This window comes from Astyanax mexicanus, chromosome 16 (genome assembly GCF_023375975.1).
Source record: "Astyanax mexicanus isolate ESR-SI-001 chromosome 16, AstMex3_surface, whole genome shotgun sequence".
Classification (NCBI taxonomy): domain Eukaryota; kingdom Metazoa; phylum Chordata; class Actinopteri; order Characiformes; family Acestrorhamphidae; genus Astyanax; species Astyanax mexicanus.
In genome coordinates this window covers 40261606-40277035 of record NC_064423.1, presented here as the reverse complement: position 1 = coordinate 40277035, position 15430 = coordinate 40261606, and the positions used below count along the sequence as shown (strand labels likewise).

Here is a 15430-nt window from a genome sequence, read left to right as displayed (position 1 = left end):
GCCGAAGCTAAACTCTGCTAAACTCTGCTAAACTCAGACTGCTGCTGTTTCTCTGTGAGGGTCATTTCCTGTGTTGTATGTTGTTAAAAACGATTGATTTTTGATTGAAAGCTTTCTATTTACAAATACCATAGAAATGACTGAGGCCTGGCCACATCACCAGTAGAGGAAAGTGGGGAAATTGTGCCACCCCCTGTTTCTAGAGAACTAGTGATGTCAAACTCGAAACGCAGAATCGATCTGAATCGGTTCATTTGAATCACGGTGTTCCGAAACACTGTTTCAAAGTCCGTATCAAAAGAGGAAAGCCACGTGACTGTTCCAAAAACGGATTCCGTTACGTCACGCAGTTTCGAAGCATTTCGAATCTTTTCGCGCGTTTTAGTTCACACTTAAGTTCAAGCAGCTGTTCTGAGATCAGAATGCTTGGTCTCCTATCTGCCCAGAGGAAAAGACCCTATAGATTACTGGCTCAGACACTCTGCCGTCTTTCCTCATTTGTTTCAATAAACAAAAAAAAATATCTCTCAATTCCAGCAGCCCAGCAGTCCAAGCGCTGTGGAACAGATCCTGTTTATTAATAAAAACAACTGATTCCTTGTAATGTTTCATAAATAAAGTATTACACAAGCATTTCCCTACCTTGCAATGTAAAATGAATAATGTCAGCTAAATAAATCCACTGACTGTGTATCATAATGAAAAATACATCTTAATGACATCATTAAAACAACCCTGTTCTCTGCAAAATGATATGTTTTCATGACTCAAATTTATTTAGGGACACAACATGCTATGGGGGAATATTTCTTTAATTTTTCATAAAAAGCACATCACTTCTGTTACTGTTAAGAAAAAGTTGTGGATTTAGGCCCTGGTTGCCCACTATATGTCACTGTGGCGTGTGATGATTCGAACGTTTCAAAAGATTGAATCATTTTCCGAATCAATTGGTTCATTTGATTCGATCTCCCAAAAGCTACGGTGGCCGAGAAAGCCCAACGCAGTGCAAATTGAAAAGCGCTGCAAAAGCACAAAACACATCCATCAAAATTACAACACAGGCGCAGCAAATAGAAAAACGCGCTGCAAATAGAAAAACGCGCTGCAAATAGAACCACAACACAACGGAAGTGAGTCACAACACAACAGAATTTTCCCGGGGGACCTTAAAAGATACTGTACCAGCTAAGCTGCGTCTTCAGTAACGTCTCGGACTTCACTATGTGTACAAAGGACAATAAGTGGCAAACAAGGCGTTTTGTGAAGCAGAACTTTTAATAATATGCACACAACCGTGGTAATCACAGATAATAAACATTACTTACTTTTCAGAAGCTTGTTTGCCACTTATGGTCCTTTGTATACAGCTGGTACAGCATCTTTTAAGGTCCCCCGGGAAAATTCCGTTGTGTTGTGGTTCTATTTGCAGCGCGTTTTTCTTTTTGCAGCGCGTTTTTCTATTTGCTGCGCCTGTGTTGTAATTTTGATGGATGTGTTTTATGCTTTTGCAGCGCTTTTCAATTTGCACTGCGCTGGGCTTTCTCGGCCACCGTAAAAAGCCCCACTTTTGCCATCACTATAGAGAACCACAGAAGAAATTGATCATGTGACCACACATTTTTTAAAAATCAGCCGTTTTACGCATCCTGCAAAAAATAGAGCCTCATTGCATGAGAGGTTAAGCAAATTAAGGTTCAAAAAACTGTTTTTTTGCCTTTTAAGGTAAAATTTCTATGATCAAGGAGTTTGGATCAGTGATAGACAGTGATTGCAACAGTTATAGACACGTTTAAAACATTTCACTCATGTTTTAGTGCTTTGGTAAAGCTACACACTGGCTGTGTCCCAATTCAGGGGCTGCATCCCTCAAAAGACAAGTAGGCTGTGACGGCAGTACTGAAATAAGACAGTCTACCCTACGGAGTATTTCCTGTTTCTTGTTTGGGATTCTACCCGCAGCTACCGAAGCAAGAGCTGAGAAATGATGAAGCCAGAGATTTTGATTCTCGTTTTGCTTCAGACCACAAAATACCAAGTTTTATGTTTTAAATGTGAACAGGTGGAACTGAACATAAACAAATACAAGGGCATTTAAAATTAAGTTGAAAAAAGAGAATAAATGCTTATTTATTACCTTCAAAGTATATCAGACTGAAAACTACATTAAACTGTCTGATTAAAGCAACCAAAATATGTTCATGTTGGTGCATTATATTATTATTTTATTTATATATTATTATATATATATATATATATATATATATATATATATATATATATATATTATATATATATAAGACCACTTGATAATGAGTTTCTTTGATTTTACCAACTTGGATTTTTTTTTTTCTGCACCAGGAGTAAAGCAGCATAAAGTTATCCAAAAGCAGTGTGTAAGACTGGTGGAGGAGAACATGATGACAAGATGCATAAAAAAAACTGTGATTAAAAACCAACCAGGATTATTCCACCAAATATTGATTTCTGAACTCTTAAAACTACTTTATAAATATGAACTTGTTTTTTTTTTTTTTTTTTGCATTATTTGAGGTCTGAAACTTTAGTCATTTCTCATTTTCTGCAAATTAATGCTCTAAATGACAATATTTTTATTGGAATTTGGGAGAAATGTTGAAACACTGTATGAGTCTATACAGCTAGCATGATAAAACTATGTGACATTCTTAATTTTAGACCAAAAATGTTGGGTATGCACAAAGAAATGACATGATTTCCCTGCCAGCTGGATCAGAGAGGAAAAAACAGGTTGGGTTAAGTGTGCATTAATTAAGAAAAAGTAATAATGAGCATTAATAATTATTTCCCCAGAAACTCAGTTCAAAAAATCAGTTACCACAATACAGATACAGTATTTCACAGAGGAGCAAAATTGGGTACTTATTTAAAGCGTATAGCTGCAACTTATGCAAATGTGAATGTAAACTGCAATGGCTCAATAAGGGACAAATTAAGAGATATGCTAATTATGCTAATAAGCTTTTACTCTTTGCTAGGATGTGATTGGTTTGCTGGGCCTTGTTTTAGAAAATTGACCTTTTGGTGTGCTCAAATTGACCTTTGATGTTGTAAAGTAACTTCAAATAAACCTTAAATTTGTCATTTTGTATTGAATTTGTCCAGCTTTTATATTGTGTATGTTATAGACAGCTTTTATATTGCAATACATTTTTCCTGAGATCAAAATATACTGTTTGACTTTTCTTCAGTAATTTATGGCACAAATTACCCCCAATGTATTATCTGCAAAGGCACAACTCAAGTAGTGCCACAAGACAAGCTATATTTCTTAAATACTATATCTCAGATCCAAAGTGACTTGTTCCAGAGATGCACCACATCCTGAAATATATGTACATATATTAGTTGGAAGCATTACTGTCATGGTCTTGCTTAAAAGTCACTTAAAAAAAAAAACTGGCACAAACTTCCCCACTCTCCCCTACTGCTGGGGACATTCATTAAATATTTTAGGTGTGAAAATATACAAAATATATGTACATACCTGGTTGTTGTCTTTAGGGGGCTTCCTGGGGAATGGCGGCCATGTTAACTCCCCTTCTTGTAGAGTCCATGGAGCTCCGGATGTGCTACAATATGGGGGGGAGACTTCTTACTGGAACACCTGGGGGAGAGAAAAGTTAGAAACAAAAACATTTATTAATATTTATGTGTAAATAAGGTTGGCATTAATGTATGTATGTGTTTGTGTGTGTTTGTACATATATGTGTGTGTATACCTTTTAGGTACCCCTACCCTGTACTAATGGTATGGCCCAATTGAGGAAGGGGCGGAGCTACAGGTTTAAAAGGGCAGGAAGAGAGACTTGTAGAGTCAGCCATGTTGCTGGTGCTTCAAAAAAATTCCTGTTCTGCTGAAAAACATGATTAATTTTTTTTTTTTTTTAAATAGAACTGCTGGTTAAAAGGTTTTCTGGTGTAAAGTCTTGTGTGCTTGGTCAGATTTGACCCGTTTTATTTCTTTTATTTATTTATTTATTTTTTTACAGTTTTTCTTTTTGTATTTTTTGTCATTTTTTTTAATAATATATATATATATAGTTATAGTTATTGAAAATAAGCTATCAGAATTAAATAATGTGGACTGCCATTTTTACACCCCAAAATACAGTTGATTCTAGGGCTAAGTGTTTGCAACAATATAGCGATACAATACATACTGTATCATGATATTAATTTTTTTTGCTATTAAATCAAATATAATCAACTTTTAGGAAAACTCTCATAGTATAAAATATTAACACTAGATGTAAAAGTTTCAATGTTATCAATCGCCATTTTTGTGGAGAGCAATAATTCAAATTCAAATTGAGTGGCTTCTGCATGGCTAAGATAGGATTGGATGGCTGACTGTTGACAATTGTCAGGGTTTTAATCAGTCAGTGGCGCACCTGTATTTACTGACCCGCCAAGAAAGCGACACGAGAAACACAAAAAAAAATGTACCTGAACACACCTCACTTTCAGACCACCACACCTATCAGTGTATATATATTCCTAATTTGCCTTACGCAGGGTGTAAGATAGGGCCCATAGTGTCCAAATGCTGTTCTCAAAATAATCTTTTAGCAGATTTTCCTTTTTTTTATCATCATTATAAAACTGCAGTCATCATCTTAAAGCTGACCCTGAATCCCACACTGAGGCCTGATGATGCCAGTGAGCTCTGAAATGATATTTCATGCTAAAGTCCTGGTAAATTGGTGTACAGTGGGATCCAAACCTCCACTCGTGAGACCACAGGTTTCTAATTAGCATTCTTTTCTAATTTAATACAAACTTCTTCATTATAAATTAAATCTTCTGATGAGAAGATCAGATCCACCTGAGAGTCGTCTCAACCCCAACTTCAAAGCAGGAGATAAGACTCCAGAATAAGAATCCTGTCTCTATACTGTACCGGTCAAAAGTTTGGAAACACCGTATTATTTATTTATTTAATTGATGCATTTTCTATATTGTAGATTAATATTAAAGACATTAAATCGATTAAGGGACACATAGTAAACCTGTTCAACTGAAATGGTGATTTGGGATGAGCTAAAGCAGTTAACTAGTGATGTGAGTTATATGTGGGCTCATATAGGTGATGTAGGCATCTGTTTTTTTTTTTTAATGCTATTTTTATTTTATATAAATCTATAGCGTTATAACCACAATATAGCAAAGCAACAAATCAAACTGTGTTTTTAAAAATATTATATCTTACATAGTTATACTTGCATTGCATTATTGCTGTTTTTGTGATTTTGCACTTAGGCTATAAGCTCAATATAAAAAAAAAGTCTGCTTGTTTTTATATTGTTTTATATTCTTAAACTATGTTAAATTATATTAGATTAGAGGAAAGTCATTCAGACATCATTCTTGTAGACTAATGTACTGATGTTTAAGCATGTTTTGTGGATCATTGTTCACATTGTTGGTGTTTTAATCTTTTGGAGATCTATAAATATGATAAATATGATATGTCTATGCTTCTTCAGTGTTGCAATGTTTATTAGCATCATTTTAAACAGATTTCGCTCAATTAAACAGCCCCAAAATGCTTGTTAAAAGCTCAGTTTTAACACTTTATTACTAAAAAAATGTGGGGTTTAAATCAGGCTCATAATAACAGTTTATGGGGCGGATAAGGTGCACGGGCTCGGGCCAGATCGGGTCGGGATGGATTGGATTTTTGGCCCGATCTAAAGTCCAACAACTACACACTGTAACATGTTATATTAACAGGATAAGGAAAATGCAGATCTGTTCCAGATTCACTGTTTATCGGTTAGAAATGACACTAATCCAGAAAGCTACCTCAAGAGCCACCTGCTACTTTCATCCACGCTTCATTTTCCTCCAAACTGAGGAAGCGTCACTGTGCTGAAGACTCTCTCTCTCTCTCTCTCTGTCTATCTCTCTCTCTCTTTCTTACACACAGCTAATGGCATGCTTCCATGTTGTTGAAGGTAGAATATGGAGCTAGATTAGCATTTATTTCTCCCATTAAATGAGAAAAAAAAAAAAAATATATATATATATATAAATATATATAAAATATATATATTAACCATTTTAGACACTGCATCCATTACAATGGACATTGTGTATTTATTCTTTTAATTGTTTTTTTTTTTGTCCCACATAACACTTCTTAAAAGCTATTGTCCATCAGAATAAACCAGAATGAACCAGCCAATGGACAAGTTTATAAACCAATAAACCATTAACTTGGCCCCGCCCACTGTGCCCTGGAAAAACAGTAGTACTTAGAGCTATTGAGGCAAAGCAACAGGTCATTTTTACTCATTTACTGTAACTTTTTTGTACTGTTTAGGGATGATTTATACAATAAATCATAATATAATATATTATTTGCTATATAGATATTATAGTAGAATATTAGAGGCTTGTTTTTTTGTGCATTACAGACAGAAAACAGCATTCCTACATTTTTTTTAGATAATTTAGGCCTAAAATGCTTATTTTTTACGTAATTGACACCACTAATATAAATAATATAATTAATTAATTGCGTGTATGTGTAGCCGGGTCGTGTTTGACTGTGTGTGTGTGTGTGTCCCTCTCTCTCTCTCTCCTAGTAGGCTTGGCCACCCTCTGCGTTGTGAATGCGATGATGGAAACACGGGACACACTCTGCCATACAACGGGAGTTTTATTCTTTCTATTTCCTGTGCATGAGAGTAGCATACAACACAGCATAGAGTGAATTCTGGTCCTTCTCACACACACACATGCAACTCTCCTCAGCAGTATTTAGCGCGAACTGAGTACACTTTTTTTCCTCTACATCAAGTTGATAAAACACACAATAAAATAGACATCATAAAATATTGTATCACAAATATAGAGTACTATGTTATGAAAATAAACATTAAGAATATATCTATAGCTATGAAATAAAATACAATATTATACATTACCATAATACATTACCCCATGCACATATATATAGAGAGACTCCCATAAATGACGTATATTTTTTCTTCTGAACATTAATTTCATTATAACAAAACAAATTCCAATAAAAATAAACAGCTGATGCAATTAAACAATTAGCTAAATTAATTAAACAATTAAACAATTAACCTGTGGCAGTACCTGTGCATGAGAGTAGCATACAACACAGCATAGAGTGAATTCTGGTCCTTCTCACACACACACATGCAACTGTGAGAAGAAAAGCACACCATATTAGCTTAACTGGTAGCAGTATCTCCCTTAACTCCACTAAATCTGCTGTACTTATATAAAAAAAACTCTCTACACAAACGAACTACCCACACAACCAGAGATAACTTACTCTTAGTACTAAAACACAAGTAAGAGTACAGATTTAGTGCACTATAAGTGCTTGAACAGTTTTAAAACAGTATTTCATCAGGAGCACAGTAAACACCCACCTCTCCTCAGCAGTATTTAGCGCGAACTGAGGAGAGAGAAGCCCGCGCTGACACTGAAAACTCGCGCGATTTCAAAATAAAAGTCTGCTCTGCAGTTCAGCTTAAAATCAATATTACAGCTTGAAATCACCCCCAAAAGGATCAAAAATCACAAATACAAAATAAATAATACCCAGAAATACAGAAAAATACTCAAAAGGATAACAAAGATAATTAGAGAAGGATTTTATGTGGAATGAAATAATAAAATATTATTTATATTCTCATCCGCTACATTCACCTCCCCTAGAATTTCACTAAAATCCTGATCAGATGGCTCTAAGAACGTATTTCTTTACTCATCTGAAACTTGTCATAGCTGGCACAGGCCAATGAAAAATCTTATTCTTCAATAATTCAGCTGTATGAGCTACCTGCTAAACAGGTCAAGATTAACCCAAGGTTGATCAGGCCTTAGACCTTTCCTGGAACTATATGATGCCTTGTACATCATATGTGAACCTGGCCCTACTTATGTCTTTGAAACTCAGGATTACAATGAAACTAAATAAACAGTTAGTGCTTAATCCCTACAAAATAAACAGTTTTAGTAAACATTTAAAAGGGACTGAGATTTCTTATTGGCCGTCATAGCAAAACTCTCGACACTAAAATTTTTTTTTTTTTTGAACCATAGATTCGATCAGACGGCTGACTCTTTTTACGACTCTACCTGTACGAGATCTGACAATGTTTTGTGTGTCACTGGTATTTGGTGGCATGTTAGTACCAATGTTTATTGGTAAATTAGCAGTATCTGAAATGCCTGTATCTGGTACATCTAATAAATCTGAATCTCGATCAGAAGAATCTGCACAAGTGCTATGTGAGTTACTGCTGTCTATTTCATTCTCTATATGCTCTTGAACACTGGGTTCGTCATTCTCTTGATTCAGATCATCAACTTCTGTTACTATGTCATCAGAGGACATGAGACTCCGTGCATCAGTAGAATCATCAGATATCCAGGGCTCATGTGAGTTGTCATGCCCAGAAGTTTCAAAGGGGTTTAAGGAACAGGACTCATCCTCAGGATGTTCAGTACTGGACTGGTCGTCATCCACTGCTTCGTCGACTGATTTCACAGGCAGAAAGCTGATGTCCAAGACCAGATTACGATGAACAACTCTACGATTTCCAGCATCATCCACGAGCTTATACACATTAGTCTGAAGATTCCTGTCTTTCACTGTGTAGACTTTTGGATCCCACTTGTCAGCAAGTTTCCGTTTTCCACGTTCTCCCTTGTTTGCGATAAGCACTCTGTCTCCTAGGTTAAGATGCATTCCTTTGACCCTTCTGTTGTAACCTTCAGCCTGCTTCTGTTGCTCTTTGGCAGTGTGCTTCTGTGCGATACTAGCCGCTTCGTGAAGGTACGACATGAGTGACTTTGCATAGCTGTCATGGTCAACGACCACAGGATCATGCAACACTTGCTTGAACATTACATCGACGGGAAGTCTCGGGATGCGGCCAAACATTAGCTGGAACGGGGCATACCCTGTTGTCTCGTGTACTGTCGCATTGTATGCAAATGTTAGAGTCTGGACCTGTTCAGGCCACTTGTGTTTTTCTTGAAGGGGGAGTGCTCTCAACATGGTACCTAATGTACGGTTGAACCTTTCGGTCCCTCCATTCCCCATGGGATGGTACGCGGTGGTACGGGATTTAGAGACTCCGGACAGTTTCAAAAGTTCAGCTAAAAGAGCACTTTCAAAATTAGCACCCTGATCGGTATGAATTCGTGCTGGGAACCCGTAAACGCAAAATACGTGATCCCACAATTTCTTAGCAACTTGCTTAGCGGTTTGATTGGGACATACAAAAGAATGTGCTAGCTTAGTGAAGTGGTCTGTTACAACGAGTACATCAACTGAACGTTGTTTATGATCTTCAGCACTCCAGAAATCTAAACAGACTAATTCCATAGGAGCAGATGTTTTAATACTCTCTAATGGGGCTCGAGCAGAAGGCTCTGGTGTTTTAGCCAAGATACATCGCTGGCAATGTTTCACATATGCTCTGACATCATGTTCCATCTTGGGCCAGAAAAATCGTTGACGTGCCAGGTGTAACGTCCTGGTTTGTCCCTGATGACCGGCGAGGTCATGTATTCCGTTCAGGGCCTTTTCCCTGAGACCTACAGGCACAATGAACTGGCGTCTTTTCTGTCTGCTAAGGGGATCTTTTGTGACTCTGTAGAGTACACCATCTTGAACTCGCAGTTTTTCCAACTGCTTGAGTAGTACCAAGGCCGTAGCACTCAGGTCCTTCTTTTCTCGCCTTGAAGGCTGTCTCTTCTGGCTGACAAACTGCATGATTTTTAAAATACTGGGATCGGACTCTTGACTACCTCGGAGCTCTTCTAAGGTAAGACCAAAGGACTCATCGTACCCAGAACTTGTGAAGCTTTGGAGAGACTGGATGGCTTGTGATGCTCTTAGCTCCGCTGTCATTTCCCATTGCTCATGTGTATCCAAGCAAGCTTTGATAGTATCACTATCACATGGAAAATTCGAAGACGTATGCATAGTGAGGAGTCGATGATTCTGTACCTTAAGGTGGAAGGTGTCTCGAATCCCATCTTCACTCACTCCTTCTGCCTCTGCAAGTAAGCGGTTGTAGGGTTCAGAGATGAGCCTGCGACTGACTGTTTCTGTGAAAGGGTCTCTGCTCAGAGCATCAGCTACAGTATTCTTGCTGCCAGGAATGTGTTTCAGATCAAAGGTGTATGGTGCCAGTTTGGACACCCATCGCTGTTCGCAAGCATCTAGTTTGGGCTTGGTCATTATATAAGTCAGGGGATTGTTATCAGTCCACACTGTAAACGTATGACCCTTTAACCAGTGACTAAACTTCTCACAAACACTCCACTTGAGTGCTAGAAACTCGAGTCGGTGAGCTGGATAGCGTTTCTGGGACTTGGTCAATGACTTGCTTGCAAAGGCAATGGGGCGAGCTTTTTCTTCTCCAGCTGGTACCTGGGAAAGTACGGCTCCAAGACCGTCCAAAGAAGCATCGATCGACAGAATCAATGGGCGTGAAAAATCTGGATGTGCAAGAACAACACTCTGCAGAAGGCTCTCTTTCAGGTTGGACAGAGCAGTATCACATTCAGGGGTCCAGTCAGTAGGCTGTAATCTGCGAAACGTCCCTACTTTCAGGTTTGCTTTAGCCTTGCCCCGCCTTTTCTGTCCTGCAGTGAGCGCAAAAAGTGGCTTAGCCATTGCAGAACAATTAGGGATAAAATGTTGGTAATAGAATACCATCCCAAGAAATGACTTGATCCTTTTCACTGAAGGAGTGCATCCGTCTTCCTCCATCAAATCAGCTCTAGACATCTTAGTGATGACATCGACCTTGGCTGGGTCTAACGAAACTCCGTTGGCGTCTATGTAATGGCCAAGAAACCGCACTGAAGCCTGCATCAAATGGCACTTCTTCGGGCTCAGTTTCAGATTGTGTAATCGCAGACGCTGCAACACAACCTCCAGCCTTTTCAGAGATTCCTCCTCACTTGGAGCATACACAAGCAAATCATCAAGGTAGCATAATAAGCTACTAAAGTTGAGGTCACCAAAAATGCTAAGCATCATGCGCATAAATGAAGCTGGACTGTTAGAGAGGCCCTGCGGCATTCTGTTATATTCGTGTAGGCCTAGAGGGGTCGTAAATGCTGTGTACTTTTTGTCTTCTTCAGCCATGGGGATGTTGTAAAAGCCTGACGTCAAGTCCATGGTACTGAAGAAAGCATTCCCTCCGAGCGCTGCTAAACAGTCAGCTTGATGCGGAAGTGGATGCGCATCTTTGATGGTTCTGGCGTTTAACCACCTAAAATCTGTACAAATTCTTAAGCTGCCATCTTTTTTCCATACCAGAACCAAGGGAGAGGCATATTCACTCACAGATTTTCGAATAATCCCTTGTTCTTCCATTTCTGATAGGACTTGGCGTAGCTTCTGATAATGAGCAGGGGGTACACGACGGTAAGGGAGTCGGAAAGGTCGCTCATCCATGAGACGGATTCGGTGAACAAATCCTTTCGCTTCCCCACAGTCCAATGAGTGTTTGGAAAAGACATCATTATACTTCTCAAGCAGCCGGACAAGTCTCTCCTTAGACACCATGTCAGTGGAACAAGAATCGATATCGATATCGGCAAGCCCAACATCTTCCAAACGTTGTTTGAGGTCAGCAGGATTAATGTGTGATGGCTGTTGCCCCATTGAAGTGGCTTCAACATGACTGACTCCTTGAAAGAGGTCAAAGTCCTCCACAGCTATACAAGGCGACACATCTGCCAGTTTGCTATTTCTTTTCAAAGTAACAGGTTGGTCAGAAACATTAGTTACCCTCATGGGGATCCACCCATCACCCCACAGTGGCGTAACAACACGTCCAACCATTATGTGTCGAGGCATGGTCTTAGTAGATGTGGGCTCCACAACAACTGTGCTTCCTGGGGACATAGGAACATCCCTTGGTAGTTTTCCCCAAAGCAGGTATTCTTGCTTTGCCAGAAGAGTAACTGATTGCTGGAGTTTCACGGTTCCCACCTTTCTTGGTAGCTCATCTCCTCTCCATCTGCATGTGTTTGCCATCAAGTCCAAGAATTGCTCACACTCGACAGAAGACTGCAAACCACCACTGGAAATGAGACGCCAATAGTCGTCACTGACTTTCATTTGATGCATGAGGAATTTTATGACATTGGTGCCCAGTATGAGTTCATCCTTTTGACCTGGCACAACAAGAACAGGGACCATGCAACTCTGTCCATAGACTTTTAGCTCAACTTCATACATGCACTTCGGCTTGGTCAGTTTACCTCCACATCCAACCAGAACTATCTCATGGGTCAGTGATTTCGGCTCGGACAACGCATTTTCATCCAGCATTCTTGCCTCTGCCTCCTCACTAAGAGTACATGCCATGGATCCTGAGTCAATCATTCCCCGTAATTGGAATCTGTTATTCACGTTAACTGGTGCATAGAACAGCTCATCAAATGGCTCAATTCTCTGTGTATTCTGCACTATGACTTTAGAATCTGCTGATGCTTGGGTGCACGCTGTCATGTAACACTGCTCAAGGTCATCACTTCTGAGGGATTGTTCACTTCTGCTCACACTTTTCCCTCTTGAATGTGAGCTAACTAGTTTAAAGGCTGAGAATCTGGAGAGGAATGTTGAGTAGGTCGATTGGACGTAAAATTTGGGCAGTGTTTCTTGATGTGCCCCTGCTGAAAGCAATTCAAACACAGTCGCTGTCGTCTGCAATGAACAAGAGTGGAATGGTCATCAGATTTACATACTCTACACCGTTGGGCTGATGAATGGGCTAGAGGGAATGACCTGCTTGCAATCTGGTTGTTCTGTGAAAGCGCACGGTCCAAGAGACTCACAAGAGCTTTCATGCAGTTATCGTCGACATGAGGAACAGGCGCAACAGCACTGTCAGTCTGTTCAGAAGTTTCTGCTGGGTGATTGTTGGCAGTTACCACAGCTGGTTCAAGTCTCTCGGCTTGGGCTGCAGCATGTCTCATGTAACTGGGCCGTTTGAGTTTAACTGGTACCTGCTGTCTCACCTCAGACTGATAACGGTCAAGATGTTCTTGTATCTCGCTAGCCGTCCACTTGTCTGGCGCCTTGAACTTGAAAACAGCAGCGAGAGCAGGATCAGGGCAATACTTGACGAACATCATGGCCACTTCATGACACGAGTCCTCGATTCGTCTGCCTAGCCTTCTCAAGCCTTCTTCTGCTGCATCAACAGCCTTATTCAGACGAACCCAGTATTCAAAAGGATTCTCTCCTGGCACTGGTACTGTACCATAAAAATCAGCTAAAGGCATGCATGAGTATTTGACTTCACCATAGTGTTGCTTTAACACATCAAAAATAACTTTTGGGTCATCAGCGGGTTTTAGAGTAGGATTACTGCGAAGCGTGATCTTAACTATGTCTTTAGCTCTGCCCATTAATTTAGAAAGGATCTCTGTGCACTGTTCAGCAAGCACTACCCCCCGTTTCCTCAAATAAGTTTCCATGACCTCTTCCCACTCATGTACAGTAAGCCTGTCTGACTCATCACCACGGAAGACTGGGGGCTCTTTTACATCAGACTGTAAAACTAGTCTAACACCTGACAAGTTGATCGAAGGTGGGTCTGTGAGGGACTGGTTTGTTTCTAAACCCTGTACTGTTGCGGTCTTATTTACCTTCTCTTCTTGACTCTCTTTTTGCTGACCTGACATCAGTGTCTGACCTACCTGATGTGCAATGTGTGATATAAGATCATGTAAAGTTGGATCGTTCAGATCCGGAATAGCTGAAAGCGACTGACTGGGTACTTGGTCAGTAGATTTGTTGAGCACCCGAGTAGAGCAAAATGCAGGTGAGGGTACCTCTACATGTCCTACTTTTGAAAGTGGTGTGAACTGCACCTCACTAAAAAATCTACCCCTTCCAAACCCAGAATCTGACATGTCTTTGCTTATGGGATAACCTTTGTCTTTCCCCAAATCAAATGTCATCTTGAATACTTCACTTACACAATATCAACACCTATTGCTTGAAATAAATCAAGGATAGAAGAATACAAGCATGAAAAAAACAACAACAAAAAAACGTATTATTGTTTTACTTAATTGAGTACTTAATTACTTAATTGTCCTTAAGTGTAATGTGTAATGTCTGTAAGAAACCTAGCTGTCACAGTCTTTAAGAAGATGGACGAAAAGCAGCAAGCAAACTCCCGGCGACCACGCAGATGCTGATCCACTGTGCGAAGATCCACTGTAGACTGACCTCAAGCACCAGGATCCGGGTCACGGCACCATTGTAGCCGGGTCGTGTTTGACTGTGTGTGTGTGTGTGTCCCTCTCTCTCTCTCTCCTAGTAGGCTTGGCCACCCTCTGCGTTGTGAATGCGATGATGGAAACACGGGACACACTCTGCCATACAACGGGAGTTTTATTCTTTCTATTTCCTGTGCATGAGAGTAGCATACAACACAGCATAGAGTGAATTCTGGTCCTTCTCACACACACACATGCAACTCTCCTCAGCAGTATTTAGCGCGAACTGAGTACACTTTTTTTCCTCTACATCAAGTTGATAAAACACACAATAAAATAGACATCATAAAATATTGTATCACAAATATAGAGTACTATGTTATGAAAATAAACATTAAGAATATATCTATAGCTATGAAATAAAATACAATATTATACATTACCATAATACATTACCCCATGCACATATATATAGAGAGACTCCCATAAATGACGTATATTTTTTCTTCTGAACATTAATTTCATTATAACAAAACAAATTCCAATAAAAATAAACAGCTGATGCAATTAAACAATTAGCTAAATTAATTAAACAATTAAACAATTAACCTGTGGCAGTACCTGTGCATGAGAGTAGCATACAACACAGCATAGAGTGAATTCTGGTCCTTCTCACACACACACATGCAACTGTGAGAAGAAAAGCACACCATATTAGCTTAACTGGTAGCAGTATCTCCCTTAACTCCACTAAATCTGCTGTACTTATATAAAAAAAACTCTCTACACAAACGAACTACCCACACAACCAGAGATAACTTACTCTTAGTACTAAAACACAAGTAAGAGTACAGATTTAGTGCACTATAAGTGCTTGAACAGTTTTAAAACAGTATTTCATCAGGAGCACAGTAAACACCCACCTCTCCTCAGCAGTATTTAGCGCGAACTGAGGAGAGAGAAGCCCGCGCTGACACTGAAAACTCGCGCGATTTCAAAATAAAAGTCTGCTCTGCAGTTCAGCTTAAAATCAATATTACAGCTTGAAATCACCCCCAAAAGGATCAAAAATCACAAATACAAAATAAATAATACCCAGAAATACAGAAAAATACTCAAAAGGATAACAAAGATAATT

The 15430-nt window shown here is 39.3% G+C and overlaps 1 long non-coding RNA gene across 1 annotated transcript; it reads right to left on the bottom strand.

The window, feature by feature from the left end:
• Positions 1–6688: 6688 nt before the first annotated feature.
• LOC125782181 (uncharacterized) lies at positions 6689–15153 on the bottom strand. Its single transcript, XR_007424767.1, has 2 exons — positions 15073–15153; positions 6689–7310 (listed from the first exon to the last, which is right to left on the bottom strand). It is a non-coding gene; the product is annotated as an uncharacterized LOC125782181 (long non-coding RNA).
• Positions 15154–15430: the final 277 nt, after the last annotated feature.